Source organism: Taeniopygia guttata, chromosome 18 (assembly GCF_048771995.1).
Source record: "Taeniopygia guttata chromosome 18, bTaeGut7.mat, whole genome shotgun sequence".
Lineage (NCBI taxonomy): Eukaryota > Metazoa > Chordata > Aves > Passeriformes > Estrildidae > Taeniopygia > Taeniopygia guttata.
In genome coordinates, this window is record NC_133043.1 from 4,361,180 (window position 1) to 4,378,799 (window position 17,620).

The 17,620-nt window shown below is 40.3% G+C and overlaps 1 protein-coding gene across 2 annotated transcripts in view; it reads left to right on the plus strand.

Moving 5' to 3' along the window:
• Positions 1-17,620, plus strand: part of COX10 (cytochrome c oxidase assembly factor heme A:farnesyltransferase COX10) — a 96,060-nt gene that overhangs the window by 63,400 nt on the left and 15,040 nt on the right. The gene's annotated exons all lie outside the window — the stretch shown is intronic.

The window sequence follows — 17,620 nt, forward strand, 5'->3', positions numbered from 1 at the left end:
TTCAGATGACAAAAAGCAGCACTTTGAGACAAAGCACTTAAGAGAAATGCACCTCTCTGTTCCTTGCTGTTTCTTCATGTTTATAACTTCCATGTGAGTAGTTTGGGTGCTCACAGCTGTAAAATACTGAATTTCTCAATACAGTAGAATTTCCCTTCATCTTACATATTTCTTCATGTTTGATGAAGAAATGGTGTGTCAGCATACAGTTATGTTCCACTGAACTTTTGTTTTGTAGTAATAAATCTTAAAATTTCCCAACTAAGAACAAACACAAAAATGTGTTGCTTCTGCATGTTTAGCTGGTTGAAAACTCATTGTGGCATCTTAGGAAATTAATTTAAAAATATGTTATCATAAAGTTTATCATCATCTACAAGTAAATTCCTCCTCCCACCAAAAAAAAAAGTCCTTCATTAGCATAGGAATTTCCGTTAAAAAATGTCCTCCAATCCCTCTGTTTTCTGGATTATTTATCAGTTCAGTTTCTTAAAGGCTGTTTGGCAACTAAAAAAGCAAAGTGAAAAAGAACATCAATAAAAATCCTCTAACTTATTTGCCAACTGAAACTGAAGCTCCAATTCATAAATGATACAACAAACAATTTTAGCATTGTGTTTCCATGATTTGTGCCAGAGTATTTATAACAAAATTATGTTTTCCCTTAGGCTTCTGTGAACAGTTGGTCCTATTTATTTCAGTGTTTTATCCATCACCTTTGGAGGACTGAAAAAAACCATGATAGATGAAATTACAAGAAAATTGAGACAAAATACTAAAGTGAACCTTGGGGGTAAATTCACTCTTGTGGTAAATAGAGCGCTTCAATAAACTTGTTCTGATTTGTTCTCAAAGGTGGTGCTAATTGCAGATTCCCGAGTTAATTTTACTTAAAAAAGTATTTTAAGGACCACTGTAGTGAGGGCATCTTTTGGATATACAGTAAGTCAGCTTTAATTGTGTGGTTCGGGGAACCTGCACTTCTGCCTCCCTTGCATATGGTCCTTCCTGGGGGAAGGAAGACTTATTAGGAAGAAAAATGATGGGGGGGATTTTCTTTTTATTATTATTATTTTATTTTTTGTCATAGTCTGCTAGCGTGGCTTGCAGTGCTTGTGGAGTCAAAAATATAACTAGGAAACTTTCTGTCAATTTCTGATTCAGAGAAAGCAATTTATTTTATGTTTCCAGTGTCCTTAAGTGAACTTCACAGTCATCTGAATGCACCACAAATTGGCAAAACTGTATTTAATGGATTTTCTTACTTCCCCCCTCCTTTCATATTTGCTTTCACACAAAATGGTAATGTTGGGGACATTGGTCAATCACTCATCAATCTATCTACCTGCCTGTCAACGGCTAATTTAAAGTTATTTAGTGTCACTTCCCTTGAAAAATGCTGCTCTTGCTCCTTGCAGACCATGGAGTACACAGACCTTGACTGGGGTTATTTCTTCTGTGGTGTGCCAGAGGAGAATAAACCAGTGCAAGTGATCTAACCGTGTTGTATTTTGCCACATATTTCTTGGTGTTCCTTGAACTCTTTTCTTCCTGGCTGATAAAACAAAACCTGTAAATGGTTATGCTAAAACCAGTCAAAACCAGACAAGAGAGGGATGGACAAATAGTACATAAGAGACTGGTGTCTTAACTCTGGGAAATGATTCAGAGAGTTTGGGGAGTTCTTGCCCAGAATTTGTCTGACATTCGCGTTCTGACATTTTCTTCTCTTTAGCTGTTCATTTAATGAAGCATTTGCTGCTTTTTAAATTCTGCTGTGTTACAACATCTGTGCTATCCAGTGCAAGCAAGACATCATTTTCAATCCATCTTCATTTGCACTCTGTAAATATATTCTCTTTTTTCCTTGCTTTCCGTGCTTTTTGTTTATTCAGCATAGTCGTTGTTACAGAACTGGACAATATGGATAGCAGTTTTTGTCCTGAGCTTGAGCTCCTTTTTAAAGAGAGAAGGCTGTTAACTCTCCATCGTGTTGACTCTGCAGCTCCTTGGAAAGGCTTTCAGTGGTGGTTTTGATGTGACTCCTGCCCACTGAAAACTGCACTGAGGCCAGTGAGAGTTTTTTCTAGAGGTTGTGCCTTCACAAAGAGAATTCTTACATGCTTTGAATGTACCAGAATCTAACTGGTAACACCGGTGAGGTTCTTGGAGTTACTGAGTCATGCAGTCCCTGAATGAGCTGGTGTCTCCATTTTAAGTATGACAGTTCACAGAAGTGGCTCATTAGGAAATGTTAAGCCTTCGTAGAGAAACTATTCCCATGTGTTCTGCTTTGTGGCCTCCGCTTGCGGCTTCAGCTCTCAGTTTGTTCAGGGTTAAGACTAGCTGTCCATTCTAAGTGATCTTGCTTCCAGCAACATTTCTGCCCTTCCTTTCTGCCTGAGGTCTTCACTTTGAGAAAACACAAGTCCATCTCAGGGGTTAATTTTGCAGCATACACATTCATGTGGTTCCCAAACCCCCACATGTCACCCTTTACTGTGAGTTGTTGCGGACTTGCAGTTTCCTTTGACACTGATGGGGAGCATCAGTAGCTTTCAGAGAAAGGCTCTGTGGCCCTGGCTCCACTTTGAGGTGTGGACATCTGGCTGGAGACAGTATTGTTCTCTTGCTGGTAGCATTCAAGAAGTGTCTCAGTTGGGCAGCTTTGGCCTGTCCATCATTCCCTGTGAGCCAGGAGCCAGGTTTGCAAAGATCTCTGGAAGGATGGGGTTTGGAAAAGTAATTTTCCTCCATCCTTTGTGAAGTCCCTGTATTGCATCATCTTGATGGCTGAGAATTACTTAGGGGCTCAGTGTGCCCCTGCTTTATATTTTATGTATTTGGGCTGGACAGTCCATAAAGGCAATAGCACAGATGGGTTCTGCAGAGCTGGGGCTGCTGCATGTAGGGACAAGAGCACATTTACCTTATTTGCCAGCCCCCAAACCCACCTCTGGTGCCCCCAGGGAATCTTCTGACACTGTTGGGAGATCTGTGACAAGCAATACCAGGTAGTTCATTGACTGCTTGCTTTACAGTGTTCTATTTAATTTGTAAGGCTCTGAAAAAAAATGTTCCCTTTGAGCCATGAGATGTAACCATCCTTATTCTCTATTCAGAGAATAATCAGAGACATCCTGTTGCAAAAACAAGAGTAGACCCGAACACAGCATGCCACTGAGTGCCATCCATCATCCTGCCTGCCCACATCTTCCTCCCTCCTCTGACCCCTCAAGTCTTGTTTGGAAATGCAAACAGCTTGGAATGTTCTTTATACTTGGACTGCAGTGTTAAAGTCATTAAGCATATTTGTGTTCTGCATTATAATAACAGCTGATACTGTTTCCTTCTATGAATTTATATTGTGTCATTGACGAGGAAAAATTTCATGTGCTCACACAATCTTTGAATCATCTGAAGTGGCAGCAGCTTTTTCTGATTTCCTGTTGGGTGTGATTTATTCCCTTGCTTTTTAAGGTAATGGATTTAATTCTCCCGCAGATTAATTTTAACAAATTTCTCATATGAGCTGCAGTAGCTGAGTGAGATCAACCTCAAGGGTGACAAGTGTTCTGCTCTGTTATGTTATGCAAAGTGGCAGGTTTGATCGCCCTTTACCTGCACACTTTCCTAAACATTGGCAGTTGTACAAACTTAGGGTACTGCTGGATCCACTGTGCTGCTCGCTCATAAAAGACTTCATAGTTGTACAAGGATAGTTTTTCATCTTAAAAGAAAAAAAGACCTTGAATGGTATGTTCTAAATAACCAATTCACGGCCGTGTAGACATTGTTCAATTCTGCTTCTGCGCTACTTTACAACTTACAGCTGTTTTCTTTACCCAGTCCTTTGGCTTTGGACTCAGCAGTGGCTGCCTGGAAGTGAGCCTGGGGCTTCTCCTTTGCTTACCTGGACCATGAAGCATTGTACAGGTAGCTTTAGAGGGTGGGCCAGGCTAAAAGAGGCCTCAGGAGAGATGAAGACCCATCTCCAGCTCACAGCAGTCTCAGCTCTGAGGTCAGACCTGATACCTCCAGGTCTTGTTTCAACACCCTTCAATATAACGGCTTCAATCTGCAAAAGAGTAGATTTAGATTAGATTTTAGGAAGAAATTGGTCTCTGTGAGGGTGGGGAGGCCCAGGTCCAGGTTGCATAGAGCAACTGTGTCTACCCAACCCTGGCAGTGTCCCAAGGCCGGGTTGGACAGGGCTTGGAGCACCCTGGGATAGTAGAAGGTGTCCCTGCCCGTGGCAGTGGGGTGGAAAGAGCTTTATGGTCCCTTCCAATCTACACCATTCTGGGATTCTATGATAAAACTAACATGCTGTGGAATTTATTGCTATTCTCTTTATGCAGATTATTTGTACTCAAGCTATACAGTATCCATACACAGTATATAACTATACTATACACATATAAGAAGTTTAGGTCTATTAAAATGGCAAAAGGCAGCACAACACAGCTAATGCCTTGAATGTTTCAACAGAAATAAATCTTTGTGTTGTTTGATGAATATTTTTTCCAAGAATCCCATTAATCTTTTCCCTTAGCAATGCCCAAGGAGCTGTGTTCTGTCTGTGAGCTTTCCACTTCTCATGTTCACAGTTGATGTTTACTGCAGTTAATGGAGATAGTTACACTTCTACTTATTGATATTTCTGAGTGGAGTGTTGACTTGGCTCAGTTTGAACTATAAGCCAAACTCTTGAAGAATCAGACCAAAAAGGGCTCCAGTGCTAGTACTCTTTCTCCCCAATGGCTTATATTTGTGAATTGTAGTCACAATTGCATATATGGAAGTTGGATGTTCGTGAACTAATAGGAAACTGCAACATGTGAAATTCTATTTATTGAGAAGCACATTGTAACTCTAGACTATTTCTATGTAAAGCTGAGTTTTTCCACTCTGCTGCCTGTAGAAGACCTCCTATTACAAGTGTAACAAAACCAATCCACGCTGAAAAAAAGTGTGCATTTTAAAACAAAATTTTTCCTGTAATCACTGGAGATTACTCAGGGTAATTAGCTTGTTTCTTTGCTTACCATTAATGTAAGTCAGGAACGTTCCTACTGATGTTAGTGGAGCTGCATGGATGTAAAGTGAAGGAAAATCCATGTCCTAGGCTTACACTGAGACTTGCATTAAGTGTTTTGCTAGCTCTGGTTAAGCCAGAGATTTAAAACCGCCCCAGGGGTCTTGGTACAACTTTGGATCCTGTTTAGAGCTCAGCCCCTGCTTAGGTGGTGGCTCTGTTCCCTTGGGTGGTCATTTCAGACAGGTTTCATTCTACTTAAGTTAAAACAAATAAAACAAAAACTCCATAAATCTACAGTTCTTCAAGAATAATAATTTTTAAGAGATCAGATGCTTATTCCCTGCAGGGGAACATTCTGATGCTTTGTTTAGAAAATACCTCATTTTAAAGGGACTGCCCTGAGATCTTTTTAAATGATAAAAATGTTTCTTTTTTCAGTGGGAGGCTTTCCTCTTGTTTAAACAGGGCACGATTCAAAGCAGACACCATCACAGCAGCCTTTTCAAGAATTTCTTATCCTGCTTGTATTCAGGCTTTATTATTTAAAAACAAGTAAATGCATTCCTTCCCCACCACCGCCCTCCTGCCTTCATTTTTTTTTCCACCCTCTGTTTTCCAGGAGCTGTCATTGACTATGTTTGGTAAACAAGAAATTAAAAAGGAAGCTTTATATTTTTGACATGTACAATTGCTTGTAAAAATGTACTTCTTGCCTTTGGAACAGAAGGGTATTTACATTTTTTTTTCTGGCTTGGCCATGTCACAGAGAGGTATAGGGGGAGAAACCTTGGGGCTAAAATATAGTTTAACGAGAATAAAACCCACATCAAAGGATGGTCTAATGCAATGATATAATGCTTACTGTGTCTCTTTCCAAAAGGGGATATGGATGACAGTACTTACATTTCAATTATCTATTCACTGCCTGCATGGGATGTTGATTAAATGGTTCTAAGATATTAGAGCCCTTTTGTAGAATGCACAGAAAAATAGTGATACTGCACATTCTTCTCAGATCAAAATGTGTGTTAGGAGGAAATTATATGGCTCTAGCTACATATATATTTTTTTTTCTTAGGGCAATAAAGAGGCTTGTTTTATTAACTCCACATTTAAATTTGTTTCAGTTGAACTGAAGCAATCGCCAGTTCTCTAGCTCACTCCTGCCCATGCTTCATTCTGCCACATCTCAACCCAGACATTCCTTTGCAGGCAGCTCTGTTTGGTAAATATAAATCCTGCAGAAACACTTGACCCCTCATGCCTTGCTGCTTTTCAGCTCAGTATATGGGGTCTTTACCCCCAAATTATTTATCTGAATCTTTAATTGCACACGAGACAGTTGATAAATCGGAGTACATTGTGCCTTGCCCTACGTTAGGAAACATCCCACATGCTTATGTATAAAGCTGGAGTCACGGTGCATTTGGCTAAATAGCTGCTCCATCTGCTTGTGGAGAACACTGCAGAGAAGTGATACGGGCTCCTAATGGAGTTGTCTTATTCTCTCATGTCAGCTCCTCGCCTGGGGGCTAGAGCCACAGGAACTGGAGGGAATCGAGCCATTGTGCACTAATCCTGCCATCTCTGTGTCTAATATGAATGGGCTTCTTGGACATTGATTGCAGCCATTGCCACTTTTCTTCTTTAATTGACTAGCAATGAGTCATTATCTCTAAAGGTGATGTTATAGTGAGTTTTTACAAACAAACAATATTTAAGCTTGAAGCCCAAGATCCTTTTCCTGTCTTGGGGGCAGTGTTCTCCTGATAGCTTCTCTTCCAATATCTGTCAAACATTTCAGGTTCATGTTTGTAAATTCTGGCTTAATGCAGTCAAAAGTGTTCCCTGTATTAGTATTGAACCTTGTCTGGTTTAACTGCAACAGCATCATCATTCACCCTGTGCCAAGTGGTGTAGGAAATGTCACTGCTCAACAAGTCCATTATGGAGCTGCCTCTGATTAGATGCTGCTATGCCCTGAGATCTGTGTACAGTGAGTAATGTTGGAAGTGCATTTCCCTCTGTGAAGGACAGAGTTTATCATGTCTCATACAAGTTATAACTTACATGTTATCAGCTTCACAAGTCAGATATAAAAGAGTTTTTTCTTACACTTTAATTAGCTGTGCGAACACAGATGCTTGCTCTCTGGTCTTTATGACTAGAAAAGCTACATTCCTGAGGTTGAGATAGGTGGAGAACCACTTTGATATGTTTTATTTAGTTCTTTTTTTTTTGCTAGGGATGTAAAGTCACAAGGAATATAAAATTATAAATCATTCTAGAAAGGAACCGCAGGGACTCCTATTGCTGCCTGTGTGACAATAATTACGTTCCATTCATGCACTTTGATAGTATGTGAAGGGTTTTTTGTTTTGTTTTTCCACTGAAAAATGCCATAACTCCAGATGGTAACTAGATAATCTACCTGGATAGTAATACAGGAGTTCCAAAATACAGCCATCTTCATCCTCTTCACCTCTGAGATGACACTTGGCAGCTAAGACTTCTCTATAGAGTGTTCCCATGATGTGGGTGTCAAAGGCATCTTTGCAGTGGTGCAGGGGAATCTGCAGATGGGCAAAAAGGATCTGGCTAAGCTTAAAATTTGTCAGGTTCAATCTGCTTCATTGGTCATCCACTGGCTGGTGTCTAGAGACTGATCCTCTTCCCATGACAGACCTTTGCATCTTGTCCTGCTCTGTTTTGCTGCAGGGAATAACTTAATTCCTTCATTTTCATTGCTTCTTGAAATCGATTTAGAAGCAGTGTTCCTGTGCTGAGATGACTGGACTATCTTCTCTCTTCTGCTTTTTGAAGAGCAGGTTGATAAATACCTTAGAACATCAGTTTTCTCTGTCTGAATGGGATTGAGATCTGGCCTGAGACTTCTTTACCACTGCTTTCCAAATCTTGGCTGAGGGCTCAGCAGAAGCACATGTTATATTTAATCACTCTAAATCAGAAAAATATTTCTGGAGAGATCAAATTATCCATGCTGTTAGTCAGGTGGTGTCTGGCTCTTAAAGAGAGAGCTGAGATTTTGAAGTAGAATAAATGGATCACTTAACTGCCATACTCTAAGGTTAGATCAAAGAGGAGGATTTAGTTTAAATATTATGAGGGACATTTTTCAGATTTACTGTAGGTTTGTCTTGTAAGCACTTAGAAAAATATTTACATTTTCATGACTCTGGGGAAGCTGTGAATATTATTAGTCACCCTTTCACTCCTACCTCACAAAGCCATATACTACAAGTGTGTTGACACTCCACAGGGTTGCTCAGGGTTGTTATGATTAACATTCTGGTGTGGATATCAAGTGTAATAAAAGCATAAACATGTTGTAAGTATAGGTTCTTTTCATTTGTAATTCTTTACTTTCAAGTGAAGTGATGAGGCCCAATTGGAGTGTCTGCTTAATAACAAAGGGCAGCATAAAAGTTCTGACTTTGAACAACAAGTCTCCCTGTTGTGCACTGAGCTATCTCATCCCATATCTGGGCTCAGACCTCAGGGCAGGCTCATGAAAGCATGAAAAAACAGCTCCTGGTATCATTTGCAGGGAGTTAAACTGGTTAAACTGAGAGCAGGAGATGTATGGGAGAAAGCTTGATGCTGAGGGTGGGACTCTTGATCTCCTTCCTTGGCTGAGTTAAAATTCTTGCATCGCCTTAGTGAAACCTTCAGCAAAATGAGTCAAGCCAATTTTGCTTTACTCAAGCATAAAAAAGAGAGATGTGTCCCTTCCAGGATGAAATGATTATTTTAAATCAGCCGTGTTTGTTTATGATAGTTTTAAAGCACCTCAATCTGGCAGGGGAGTCAAAACATCTGCAGCTTGGGCTCTTGAGCAGTGAGGGGAACAAATTGCCCCCACTTTGTGTAAAATACAGTGTTGATCATGCTTTTGTACAAGGATGCACACCTGTGGCAGGGCAGCCTGGGCTACATACTTGGTCTGTTTCTTCTTTGGGAGAAAAGTGAATTGAGGCAGATGGGCAGTATGTTACCCTAGTCTGTGTTTATTTACACTAAATGCACTTCTGAGCAAGTATATTTAATGGCATAGCCAGAGCTGGTGGCAATTGAGAGCCAAAACTCAAAAAGGCAACTCCATGATGAGACTTAGCCAGTGATACATGTTTATCCATCACTGAACTCCGTTTATGCCAAGTTCTCACTGTGTGACATTCCTTGGGAGATTTAGACATCACTTATTGAATCCTTCCCTGTTTCCCTGTGGATGGTCCAGCTGTCATTCAAAATCAAATGCTGATGGGCCTGGCTGGGCACTATGGACAAAGTAAAGGTATTAGGGGTGATTCCTTTCAGAGGGATTTGAATTTTAAAGAGGCTTACTTGAGGATTGTGTCTGTAAACTCTTTTTCTGCAGACATAATGGTTGTGGTGTTTAAGTGTGCTTAAATGCTACCTGTTAACCCAGCCCCTCAGATTTTTGGGGAGCATCTACCACTCTCATACTTCCTCTTAACACTGAATACTTCTTCAGCTCGATTTTATGTTACAAATTAGGTTTAGAACTTTTCCATTATTTTCCTTGTATTTTTTTTTTTTGCACTGGGGGAAAAGTACTGTCCAGTCTGAGATTAGCAACATCTTTATCATAGCCATTACCAGAAATCAAATTACAAAAAAGACAAACACAAAAACACAGGTGGATAGAATTGCAACAAGTGTTTTCGGGCAGTCTTAAAAATCATGGTACACCCAGTTAAAGGGGATTTGATATAAAATTTAATACTCATAGTACTTGTAGACCACAGCAACATGTTTTTGGAGATGAAATACCAGACATTGACAGAATGTAGATACTAATTCTTAACCTGTGAAGAAAAAACTAAATAATTCACTAAGAAAAAAAAAAAAATAAAGACTTGAAAAAGCTCCCCATTTATTTATCTGTTTTCAGTGCTAAATGATAGACAAGCTGTATTCTGATATTTGCAGTTGATGGAGAAAAACTGAATTCCCGATTAAAAATGTTTACTCTCACGTTTTAGTTTTAAACTGCATCATCCTTCATCCCTTCTCATGACTCATAAACCTTCTTGCATGACTGAAAGAGAATAAATGAATATCTATTAAGATATTTCTCAACATTTTCTCCTTTAAAATAGTGCCATTTTAGCTCATTGATACATGCTGTTCGGTTTAATATAACTGTGGTACTTCTCAACTTTGAGCTTCAATCAGCAGGTTCTTGGGCTTTTTGTAATACTCAGCCACAATGTACCTGTAAAAGAGAGTATCAAAAGTGAGAGCATGAATTGCTTGTATTAAATAAAGCTTCTGACTGATGCTGAATCAGAACTACATGAAAGAAATAGAGGTTTGGCAGTATGTCCATTCTGCCAGTAGTACAGCTATATTTTTTTTTTTTTTTCATTTTAATTGGAAAGAAATCTTTCCTTGAGACTAATCCAATCTGTAATTGAAAGTTGTAGTTGAATGTAAAAATATTTTGCTTTGAGTCCTTAAAAACCGCAGCCTCAAAACTATACTAATTAGGGGTCATGATGTATTACAGAATCCCAGAATGGTTTGTGCTGGGAGGGACCGTAAAGACCATTCTAATTCCAACCCCTCTGCCATGGGCTGGGATGCCACCCACTAGATCAGGTCATCATGTAACCACTTTGATTCAGAATCTTACATCTGAATGTGGATGTTTTTTCTGTCAAGCATGTCCTCAGCCTGTCTGTAGAGCTCTTTGAGAGTTTTATCTAATTTTTTTGTAAAAAAAATTTAGAATCATTTCAGTAAAGTCATCAGCAATGAAGCTACTGATCCACTCAAGTTAATAGTGTTGTTACTATGATAGAACTGTTAGTAATGTTGTTAGTAGTGTTATTCCTATGACATAGCTTTTACAGCTGACAGTGGTCATGGATATGGTTTTCATTAGTAAATTTATAAGTACACAGCCTCAAAGGATTTGTGTGGAAAGTTAAAATTTAATTTCAGAGTTGGTAGATTGCCATCATTCAGCATTCTGCCATGATTACTGATTTCTTTTGAATGCTCTGGGCCTTACCTCAAACATAGAAACTGTGTGAGGCAATTTTTTGACCTTCCATCAAAAATAATTGCAGGGATGCTGCCATTGCTATTTGGGGCAAAATGTTTTTTCCAGCCTTCTAGCTCCTTTCTTGCAGTCAGCCGAGTTGTTGGCACTCGTGCCAGAAGACGACCCCATTGCCAGTTCCAGGCATCTGTCCATCAGGGGAGGCAGGGCTGGAAATGACACAAATGCAGTCCAAATGGATGCTTGAAGGGGATGGGTCTTCATCCCCATTGCCTCAGCTGTGGGAGCAGGAAGGCTTCTTATAGTCTTCTAACACCCTCGGCTCTTTTCTCTCTTCTCCAGATAGGATGGGGTTGCCTGCTCTAGCTCCTGTTGTTGATGGCCTTTCCAGTTTTTCTGGTGGATCTCTAAAAGCTGCTGAACAGAGTCCAGCAGTTCTTGGGTGCTGATCTTAAAGAAAATAAATATAAGTGTAAGAAAATACTTTTGGCTGATGCTCCTCCCACTGAAGGAGGTGATCAAGCCATAGGCCAGTACTGTAGGACAGTCATGCTGACCACAGGCACAGTTCCTGCCCTGGAACATGTTTTCAGCAACTCTTAGTGTTGTCTGGCTGCAGGAATTGAGAAGATGCCAGGAGATGAGCAAAACTAAATCAGCAGCTAAGGATCAGTATGGTTTTATGTGTAGATGTAGGTAGAAATCTCCGTGGACACCCTTTCCCCTTCATGACTGTGGCCTTCTGCAGCCACATAAGCCATCAAAGGGGTGGTACTTGAACTTCTGTTTGGATAACCTCTTATTGCTGTTCGAAAAGGGTGAAACCTTCAGACTGACGCTTTTGTCTGAATTTATAAGTGGCTTCAGAAGCCTTAAGAAATTACTGCTGACCTGGAAAACATTAGGGAAAAGAGGAGGGGGCTTTCTCCAGCAGCTTTGTACTGATGAATAGTCTGGGGGCATTTTTAGTACCTAGAGATTCCAGAAATAATAAGCAACTTATGATGCTTCCTCCTGAAATCTGATTTTAATTATTGTTTTGGAACAGCACTGGACTCATGTCTCAGCTTGTGATGGTGAAATGTAGTTGCAGATGAGGATCGCACTTGTGTTCTTTGTCTGCCAAATATCTTCTCTTGAGCTCCTGCTATTTTCAGCCCATCTGTACAGGAACCTGGTTCAGGCTGTCCCTCTTCTTATTACAACAAATTGCTTTGACACTATATGCAGATAGAATTTGTGCCCAGAGTAGAAATATTGAAATTAATTTAAGTCATCAGTCTCACCTCTGTTGTCTCAGCATTGTTTACCTGCAGCTGTGGAAGATGCTGAAGCCAGGGATAATTTAGTACCATTTCTGTGGGTGAGCAAGGGGAAGAAGCACAGTGGTCTTACTGAATCGGTGTCTTAGATGACACAGAAAACTCACCAAAACCCAAACCCAGTTTTTGTCTCATCAAAAAGTAGGTAAATTGCAGTTTATTTAAAGAGCAGAGTCTGCGCAGAGTATTTGCTGTTACTAAAATCCCACACAGAGGAGCACAAGGGTATGTGTTTGGCTTCATTTGGATATGGAAATTACTCTAAATATTAAAGTTTCTTCTCATTCCACCCTCCTTGTCTCATAAGGCATTGCCTGGATTCTTCCTTCACTGTCCCTGTTCTGGTTATTTTAGAGCATCACTCTGCATTTGGCAGAACAGATCCATGGTCTTGTGGCATGAGGGACAGTTGTCAATACTAATGAAATCTAATTCAGAATAATCAACTGGGAATTTAAATGTTCCAAATCCATTAAGGTACTCCAGGCATGCTGCAGCTAAATAAAAGACCATTTTTTTTAGTTTACCCTTTTAGAAGTGGGTGACATGTCTATGAAGGATTTTTGACAGACAGGGAGAAGACAGGATTCATTACCTTTTGTATTAGGCTTTGAATCTCATATTCAAATATATGCACTTATACTTAACCTGCTCTTTATATGTGTTTGGTATGCCCAGTTTCCCAGTAACACATGGTCACAAATTAAGTTTCTTATGTATTTACATAACATCTGAACATGAATGGTATAGTACTGCTGATTGAATGAATACACCTATTCAGGACTTATATATCTGCACTTGTATGGGAGTGTCAATCTATTCACAGGAATAGGTTAAAGCATTAGATGCTGATACAGGAATTTTGCATAATTTCAAGTATTCATAAGTTTTAAGAGGGAATTGTGTTTTGCTCTTCATTGGTTTTGGTTTTTGTTTGTTTTGGTTTTTTTTAATTCATTAAACTTTTGCCCCATTTTTAACACTGTTTTTTAAATTGTAGTTTAAACTCTACTTTGACAATCATCTTTACAAAATGTTTGGGCAAAGACAGCACAGAAAAGCCTGTGTAAGTGGTCCCACTGTTGATCATTATAGACATGAAGCTTGCTAATGCTGCTGTGAAATAGGCAAAATACTACATTGATTTTGTAGACGGGCAAATGCTTTAATTTGTTTTCACCTTTTAATTTTTCCAAATAAGGCTGTGAGTCAGTAAGTACTATTATCCATGGTTCTGGATCCTGCTGAATAATTTATTTCCTGCACCTGTGTGTAAGGTCATTATTTGCGTATAACCAGAACATCTGTAAGTGGCAACTAGTTTAGGGGTTCTATTATTGCACATGAATTAAAATAGGCTGCTGCATCGTCCGAAGCATCCTCACTCCTGTGGATGAGGGTCCACGTGGATATCTCATGGTCATGTATATAGGAGATACCTGAATAGCACCCATATGGAATTCCTCCTGCCTGTTCCCATTCCCTCAGCAACCCTGGGTATCAATCCTTGCCCTGTCCTTGAGCAGTCCTCCCCAGCCCAACCAACACCTTGTCTCCAGAGTTGAATGAGGAGAACGTGGGCCTCATCTTCCTCCTGCTTCTCATTCTCCTATGGGATGCTCTCAGTGGAGTGTGACTGGGGTGGGGCCATCTTGGGTGAACTCCGTGGGAAAAGAAATGACAACACATTTCCTTTGCATCAGGAAAAGTTTGATTATTCACTGGTCAAGCTGAACTTCTAAAAAGCTTTTAGTTGAAGGTGGATATCTTTTAGCACTTTTATTAGGTAGATTTTAGCATATTTGTTAAAGAGAAGAGGGACAAGGCAAAACTACTTGGTTTTGGTTTGCCTTTAGGAGGTGCCCCATGTGGTGACATATTGGGTATTTTAGAGTTGAAATTTGAGGAGAACTCATTTGGCACTTGCAGTATTTTTCCAAAGCCTGATTTTAATCAGCCAAATAACTGAAACCAACTCCTCCCAAGAATCCATCATAAAACCTAGTTTCTTACTCAAGAGGTTTGCTTTCTGAGCTAGCTCCTTGGCCAGTTTTCCAATGGAAGATTGCCTTTTTTCCCATGGGAGTGATTCCCTCAGTAAACATGAACGCCCAAGTGAAATGAGGCATATGTACCAGCGTCTGTCACCAGCCTGCACTTACTGCATGGGATGGTTTAAGGATTAAGAAAACCATCAGAGACCCCTCAGCCACTTTTGAGCACTGTGTGAGAATTCCATGGCATTGGGTTACCCAAGGCTGACATGGGCAGCATGGTGGCATGAGGCTGTAGTGGGAGGAACTATGGATATCAGGTGATGGGGTACATTCAGTGACAATTCAGTGTCTCAGCCTTTCTCCTGCCCCAGGACGAGATGCTGATCTCCTGTGGTCCCTTGACGAGATGTGGGGCAGCCTGGCAATGGAGAGTTCATCAAATCTGTGAACATCATTCCATCTACCTGAGTACTGACAAACAACATGAACATGCACATGCACACTGGTCCCTAGAAGACATAAACAAATAGAAATCAGAATATGATTTAATCCTGTGATTTAAACCTAGGCTCAGTCTTGTCTTAACACCTGCACTGTCACTGAAGCAGAAAGAGCATCACCAGTGACTGAAATCTCTGTTTTCCTCAAATATTGTCTTTTTCACAGTGAGTAGTTGCTTATACTTCTCCTAAACCTTATAAACATGACAAGTTTCCATGAGAGCAAGTTGAATTCTCTTCTACTTAATTTTTCATCCTGAAAGAAAAGTCCTGATTTCTCATTGCAGTGTCTATGTGATGCCAAATAGTATTCTAAGAGTCAGAAATAGCAAAGCTGAGTCATCAGATCACAGTATGACTTTATAATCTCAGTTGGAGTTTTGGGAGCAGGCCTTTGTAAGTCAGACAATTACTCTTCTTTGTTGAGGAAACACTAGAGAGAAATAGAAAATATGGTGCTTTCAGGATGTCTGAAAGTAAAGTAGTTCAGCTGCTTAAGGGGAGCCACCCCATTGACTTTATGCCCTCCCCTGAGAGCATTAGGACAATTATAGACACTGATCAAACTGCCTCAAATTGCCCAGAGAAGTTGTGGCTGCCCCATGCCTGGAAGTGTTCAAGGCCAGCCTGGATGGGTCTTTGAGCAACCTGGTTTAGTGGAAGGTGTCCTTGCCTTTCAGAGAGGAGTTGAAACAAGGTAGGCTTTAATGTCCCTCTCAAGATAAACCATTCCGTGATTCTGTGGTTACATACTGTGCCTCCAGAAACTTCCCTTAAAGAGGCAAAAAGGAAGAAACTGAAAAACAAAAACGTGTTCTCATTCACCAGGATCACAGCAAATCTTTTGAAGGTCTCAGCCACCTAACTTCACCCCTCCCTTTTGCTAAAGCCTTAGTTTTTAATGGCATTTTTCTGATCCATTGGTTGGAACTGAAGGCAGCAGACACCTGGGATCAGGGTTGGCACTGAGGGCTATCAGTGCTGCAGGGGAACAATGAGGCAAAACAGGGTTCATCCATGCAAGAAGGTTTTACACTCACACCCTTTGTCTTCCCGTCTGAGAAGAGACATGACGGGCTGGTGCCTGCTCATGGAGGGTAGTGTGCGTTTAAATTGGAAACATGTAGATAAGTCTTCACCCCTTATTAATGAGAAAAGTGCTCGTTGCATTACATCAAACTGTGCCCTCATTTATGTCTGCGAGCCCTGCAGGGTGGATGTGGGCAGCCCAGCCTCATAGGATCAGACTGGTCTTTTGTTGTCTCGAGAGTGAGTATTGTGTGAATCGGGTGTTTACTATCTAACTGTATTTTATTCAAGAATCAGTCAAGATAGATTTGTTTAACCAAGCCCAGTCAGACTTTCACTACAGGGGGGCATCATCTACAAAGTACTCTGACATTTGTGGTCAGCATTGGGACCATTGGCAGTACAGATTGCGTTTTGCACAGGAGCAAAGGAGCTCCTGCACAGGAGCACCACAGGCTGCAGAACCAGAGGGCACAGCTCCGTATGGCTCCTTTCCTGAAAACAGCCTCAAATTTTTTATGTCTCATTGTCAGTGAAAGGCAGTGGTGTACCCTCCTGGTAACACCAGGGCAGGTAATGCTGAGTAGAAATGTGCTCTGTGCACACTGTCTTACCTAAAATCTGTTGATGGTTTAGACAAGCTGAATAAAATTACTTAGTCAATTTAAATTGAAGGCAAATCTTTAGCATAAGATTCTTCCAGGTATTTAGGATCTCTGTATGACATTGATCTAACAAATATCTTAAATATAAAAATTCGACTGGTAGGAAATTTTGCTGATAAAACTCCCATAAAATTCAGCCCCACCAGCAAATATTTCTTATTTTCTTATGAGGGTCAGAGCAGTGCTTGCAACACCTACTTTAGGGTTAAGGATTTGACCAGAGTGCAGAGTGGATTGTAGAACACAAAGGCTGCATGGTTTTCAGTTAGACAAAAGGTGTAAAGCTAAACTCCATGCAGAGACCTTCATTGCAAGCACACATATTTTCTGGTTTTACATGGATGAGTATGAGTGTATATTTAGCCACATGGGTTATTAAATACAACTAATGTAATGACATTTTCCTCCCTTCCAGAGGTTGCCCACACCACATTATTTCTTAGGGGCTTTTGGTTCTCTCTTCCTATTATACCAAACACCTCAAACAAGCACACAAGAGGAGATCCCCACCAGCAGCAAACAGGTTGATCTGGCACAAGGAACCACAGCTAAAGCTTCCTCAAGGCTGTGGCATCATGCTGCCTGTCAAGTGTGGTTCTGGTAGCCAAACAAAAAATCCTTGCTCATCCTATTTGAATGTTTGTTGTGGAATTTATTAGCAGAAGTTTACATAGCTCTAGCCACTTTCTGACAGATTTTAATATGGGTTTCCAAACTTCCCCAAGCTCTCAGCTGATGCGCAGTAGAAATGTGCAGTTAATTTGCTCCACTCTTGTTGGCTGCTTTTGACCAAACCTAAAATATCTTCAGTTAATTTCAGTCGTGCTTACAAAATAATCCAGTTTTGATTCTGCTGCCAGCATTGTTTTGTACTCCCTCTGCTTAGTACAGTGCATCAGATAAATGGGGGTGTAGAACATTCAGACTTTTTCCAGTAAAGTCAAAGAATACTTTATACCTATTGATGTAATTTCAAAATGATTGAAGTACTCCTTTTTTCATAAATGCTTATTC